The following is a 6,000-nucleotide window of genomic DNA, read 5'->3' as shown; positions in this document are numbered from 1 at the left end:
AGAAGAGAGACGGGGCGGGGGGGAAACACAGGGAATAACTTCCCGAGGAGGAGGACCACGACGAGAAGGTGGAGCCCACAGGAGGGGCCGGCTCCCTCCCTCCACGTGGCCCCCGCCGCCGCCGCGGGGCTCGGCGGGGGCAGAGGGCGGCGGCTCGCGGGGCAGCGCGTAGCGGGACCGATTGCCCAATACTCCGGCAGGGGCCGGGGCCGGGCCCCCGGATAAATAGCCGCCCGGCAGGCCCGGAGCTGCAGGGGAGAGCGGCGGCCGCGGTCCTCTCCGCACCACCGGCCCGGGGCACTGCGCCCTGTGCTGCGCCCCGGAGACCCGCCGAGGCCGGTACCCAGGTAAAGGGCTGGAGCTCGCGGGGAGGGTGCCAGTGGTCGGCGGCCGCCCGTCTGCCTAGCCTCCCGGAGGCGAGAAGTACCTCCTCCGTCTCGGAGCCGTAGAAGGAGGCGACCCTGCCATCCACGGCCGAGCAGCTCGGAACCGGTTCCTTGTTGGGAGTGTGTGTCTCGGGGACTGAGAGTGTCCTCGGTGCGTTTGCGCCCACCCCATGACCCCCGCCACCCGTTCTCCGCGGTGGGCCAGTTTTCCCGGGGCTCCGAGGGCGGCATTTGGCACGGAGTTGGAAGAGGGGAGAAAGGGAGTCCTGGAGGGAGACCGGTGCCCTCGGATTGGGCTCAGGGAAGACATCTGCTCCGGGACTCCCGAGACAGCTTCTGGGACTGCTGGTGGCAGAGTAGGGGGTGGGGGGAAGCGACCCAGGTGAGCCCCAGTTTCCCAGAGGGCAGCGAGGCCTCGCTGGTGCGCGCAGGTGTCCCCGGGAGGGTCGCGTTAGGGGCGCCCGCGGGGGGCTCCTGAGCTGGGAGGAAAGCAGCGCGCAGCTCGGGCGAGCGCAGGAGGCACGGGCGCCTCGGCCACCTGGACACAGAGCGGGAACTTGGGAGGACTTGGTGCTTCACGCTCCATCTGTGGCTCTCCCCAGGCAACCTGCTCTAGCTTCAGCAGTTGCCAGAGGCTTTGGAGGGAACTAACAACCACTTAAAACCTTGGTCATCAAAAACAGATCAGTGTTTCTTAGGATGCCTTGTCTAATCTAGCCCAAGGCCATCCATCCCTGAGGTTTAGGTAGGATTTACACTAAATATGCATATGACTTACCTAGTAAGTTATTTAATATAATATTTTTTGGATCAATCTCCTGGGTCACAGTTAGTTTGGGTGTAATCCTGAATTACCTGGATTCTAGTTCAGATTGCAGGTGGGTTCCTCCCCCTCCCCGCAGTAGGATTTTCAGTTGTCCCGTCAAATCCTGTTCATTTGGTTATGTCCTAAGTGTCTTAGATTTGAGTTGGCTTCAGCTGTGAGGAATTGTTCTGGCTGGTTCAGAACAGCTGAGGAAGATAGAGAAGATTCTGAAGTGAAAGCACCAATTATTCATGGTAGGATTACACCTTCTTTTAAATACCTCGTGGATCCAGATAACAGGGTTACCCATATCATTGCTAGAAAAATATATATATATTTTTAAGGCCCTGGGAAGTGGAAATGACATGATAAAATAGCTTAACCTGCAATTTTGCAACAACTCTGCACTGACTGCCTAAGAGTGTCCTTCTCTGTTTCTTCTCTTCTGTGAGTAGGCAAGAGGGGTAACAAGGACCCTTCCTGTCAGTGGGATGAATATAGAAAAGGACAAAAGATATGCAGGGGTAGATCAGGACACTAGGAAATCTTTTCTGATTTCTGACTGCGACTCAGAAGATGGTGGTGATGGGTGTCTGAATCTGTATCAGGGCAGATGGTGGTGCTTTGGGGGTGGACCTGGTCATGAAACTAGTGCTAGAGGATGACAATTAGATTTAGTCAGATTTTCAAGCTTTATTTTCTCACCTCAATCTTTTGAACCCCTAGGTTTTGTAGTCTTTTTTCGAAGCGAGCTATCTCTTGAGCTTAATTCATACAATGCAGTTGGGTATAGAAAGCCAGTAGGAAAGTACAAAAGAAACAATGTCTTGCTGGTTTAACTATAGCTTTACAAGAAAGTATCACCTAGTGACTTTAATTTTAATTAAAGATTGCAAGAATGCATATATTTTGAGCTAGTTGGCCTTCTCTTTGGGAGGTTCTTTGCAGACATCAGCGTATTCCCTGCAGATAATGAGATTGAACCTGTGACTTAAAACTGAGTTCAAGGAAAGAACACATGACCCGTGCTTTCAAAGAGTTTAGTCTGGTGGGAAAGACAGGCATGTTTACAAATATCTATAATACAAGATAGTAAAAATGGAATCATATGGCAGTGACATCAATAGTGTGCTATTGAACGGCAGAGAAAAGGAGAGGTTTATTCAAGGTTAAGAACTGAGAAAAGTTGCGTGGTGAGTGTAGCATTTGAGCCGGCACTTGAAGAAGGAAGAGGATTTTCTTGATGGAAATGAGGGCTGCTGGAAGTCTGGTGTGTTCCAAGGTAGCAGAGCAGTTTGGAGCGGCTGGAGCCTGGAATTTAAGATAGATAAGGCTGGGAGGTCGGATGGGGCTAGATTATGGAGGACGTGACAAGCCATGCTAAGAAATTAAAATATGATTGAACATTATTATTGTATTTATACCAACATCGTTAACGTCCTTAACTGTGGTTTATTCCCTGAAGTTCAATTTTGTGAGCTTTCCCTAAAGAAGTCAATGAATAAAATCTTAATAGTATTTGCTTCCTATAAATGTAAAAGAGTAATAATGCGTTTCAGATAGCCTTCAATGCTTTATTCAAATCCAACAGTTATTTTCCCTCTGAATCTGTAATCTTATGGTATAACAACTTCTGGTTTGATTAAAACTTTGGATAGGAAAACACCTCCGCTTTCCTGAGCCACTATGCAGGGTAAAGTCACTTTCTGTTCACTGTTTCAATTACAGATAATAATAATGATTATTATTATTCATCTTGATTAAACACGGTATGTCAACTGAACCACATACGTTATTTTATCTAGGGAGGCATAATTTTTATCTTAATCTGAGAATTTTAATAAAGTCACTCGGCTAAGTAAATGGCATGACCAGGATTTGAACCCAAAAAGTCTGCCTCGAGAGCCTATCCTTTGGGCAGGGGCATACTATATGATGCCTGTTATTAATAGTAGTTAGCAGTTGGGCCTGCTACGTGTAGAAGTGGTTCTCTGTTTTTTCTTTGCATCCACATTCCCAGCATTCTGATTTTATTTTAGTTTATTGTTTTAATTGAGATACAGTTGCCATATAACATATTACTTTTAGGTGTACAACACAATGGTTCTAAATATGGGTATATTGCAAAATGATCACCACAGTAAGTTTATTTAACATGTATCACCACACATAGTTACAGTTTTTTCATGTGTGTGATGAGGACTTTTAAGATCTACTCTCTTGGCAACTTTCAGATATTTAACACAGTGTGTTAACTGTAGTCACCGTTATCCATTACATTAGCCATCATTCTGATTAATTTTACTTTACAGATTCAATAATGGCACATATTTCAATGTTTTAACACATCTTCAAACTGTTACATGATCTTGTACTTTTATGACCCACTCAAAGGAAACTCCTAAGCTCTTTGAGAAGAGATGGCACATGAGATGAGAAAAGCATTAGTGAATGTAGCAGCCTTAAATACAAAGACCAGACCTGGCAGATTCCCTGGAACAGTGTCAATCTCATATGTTCTTTTCACTATTCCCAGCAGATCCCCCCAAATGCACCAGATCTTTTTGTGTTTCAGCACCCCATATATAATACCATGTGTCTTGATTTTTTTTTTTTACTCTGAAAGTGGTATAGCAAATCTACTCGTTTGTACACGACATGCTAAAGTGTATATTCAGACAACAGATTGGATTCTGTATAATCGTGTGCAAGTTATGCAAAGCACGTACTAAGCAAAAGGACACACCAGTGTAGATAGCATCATCGGAGATTTCTTCACCAGAACTTCACCACTACTACTTGGACCGAGCTTTGTGGGCTGTGGGTTGTGTGGAATCAAGATAAGCTGAAACAAGAGCCTGGCAGCATAGCACGATATGAGGGTGGGATAAAGGGAAATGATGCTACCAACTTGCGTCTAAGTGTCTGGCCCTCGTTTTGCCTATAATGACTCTGTTAAATCTCTAGATCTTTTCATCTTTTCTCAGACTCTGAATGATTTACGAATTCCACTATTTTCTCTTCTGAGCCTGAGAGCAGGATTGGAAATAGGTGGCCATTCGCTGGATGGGTCAGTAAGGGCTCTTGAGACTGATCTCTCCCCTAATAAGACATCTCTAAACCTCAGGCTCCTTGTACAGAGGAGGAAATTGAGGAGTTCTTAAGATCGAGGATAGCATATTCACAAGGTTCACCCAGGGCAGATGGGCATCACAGAGGAGCAAAGCAGACCGGCGTGGGAGGTAGGGAGAGCACAGGTGAGACTCTCAACACAAGTCGACCTACGTCCTGTGTCAGGGAGACGAGAAGGAGTGGAAGGCACTGGAGAGAACATGCCCATTCAACGAGGGCCAGAGCTACTCAGTTCCAGCCAATTGTTACATAAGAACAAGGGCCCAGTGTTGCCAGATCTTCTGAGTTTTCAAAAAAATCCGGGAATTCAGATTTTTGATGTGCAAACATTGGCAATTCATTCAAAATGGCTAAAAACAAAAAATAAAATAAAATAGATTAAACTAAATAGAATAGAATAGAATATTGGGCAGGCCAAACAAAACACCTCTAGAGGTCTAGAGATCAGATTTGGCCCGTATGCTGTCAATGTGCTAGATGATTTCCAGGCTTCCTTCTGGCTTCAGAGTTCCATGATCCTACACTCAGTCCATCAGAGCTCTAACCCATTTCTCCTTTGCTGAAACACGTTCCAGTACGCACCATACCTCAAGTGTGATAGCTTTGGAAGAGCTCTTTGGCAAATGCTGGACTATGATAGATTTACAAGGCCTTTAAGGTCAAAGAATGCCCTTTTTCGATGGCCATGCTGTTGACATAATTCAGAGGCCCCAGCAGTTAACTGCTTGTGTTAATTATCCCTTTCAGGGACAATTAGTGCGGTTTAATTCGAGGACTCAGAGCTGATCTCTAAATATTTTCCTTCCTGCTCCTTCCTTCTCACCCCAATGTGAGATAATAATCAGCTGGAAAATCGATCCGGGTTTCCACTTGGACAAGGTGTATTTATAGGCTTGTCTTATGGTGTTTAGACAAAGAAATCTTCATTATCTTTACCCTGGAAAGATTTCACCACGTAGTCTGTCTCTCTTCTTAAAAGAAAGCTACCTGGGGATGTCCTTGAATTGCAACAAGGTGAATAAGTTAAGGGTTTGACTTTTGTGAGATGCGTTAATACGGAAGTTTAGTTTAGGGTTTTTTTTTCATTCCCTCTTTTTTTTTTTTTTGGCCAAGCCGCGCAGCCTGCAGGATCCTAGCTCTCCAACCAGGGATCAAACCTGGGCCCTCAAGAGTGAAAGCTCAGCGTCCTAATCACTGGACTGCCAGGGAATTCCCTTTTTAAAAAAATTTTATTGGCGTATAGTTGATTTACAATGTTGTGTTAGTTTCAGGTATACAGCAAAGTGAATCACTTATTACATATACAGTATATCCCCTAGGGTCTTTTTTTTTTTTTAAAGCGTATTTATATGGATCCAAAAATATAAAATGAGAACAAAACTAGTGGACTTGCATGTGATTGCAATCCCAAATTCTTTTTAATAACCGGTTCTTAGGAGAACTATGCTGTTAAATTCTTTAATACACTGTTTTTAAAGCTGAGTTTCTTGGATGCGATGCGTTCTTCCCTTTATGCCAGGGAGCTGTTTTACAAACAAGTGGGCCTGACTCTACCTGAAAAATTCAGAGCAGACATTGACAATGGGAAGGAAGCATCTGAGTAAATAAAAGAAGCATGGCATGTTCAGAGAAACCACATACCTTATTGTGACTGAGCTGACTGACAGAGGACCGGCA

At 45.0% G+C, this 6,000-nt stretch overlaps 1 protein-coding gene across 2 annotated transcripts in view; it reads left to right on the top strand.

Annotated features, from left to right (window-relative positions):
* The window catches only part of SLC16A9 (solute carrier family 16 member 9), a 68,323-nt gene continuing 62,323 nt past the window's right edge, over positions 1 to 6,000 (top strand). The window contains exon 1 of one of the 2 annotated variants that reach the window (XM_004279996.3): positions 1 to 347. The gene's annotated coding sequence lies outside the window, so the exon portion shown is untranslated. The remainder of the gene's footprint in view (positions 348 to 6,000) is intronic. The other variant, XM_033406016.2, reaches the window with a different exon arrangement.

The sequence above is a fragment of the Orcinus orca genome, chromosome 14 (genome assembly GCF_937001465.1).
Source record: "Orcinus orca chromosome 14, mOrcOrc1.1, whole genome shotgun sequence".
NCBI lineage: Eukaryota > Metazoa > Chordata > Mammalia > Artiodactyla > Delphinidae > Orcinus > Orcinus orca.
The sequence above is the reverse complement of the archived record's forward strand: the minus strand, read 5'-3'. Positions and strand labels throughout refer to the sequence as shown.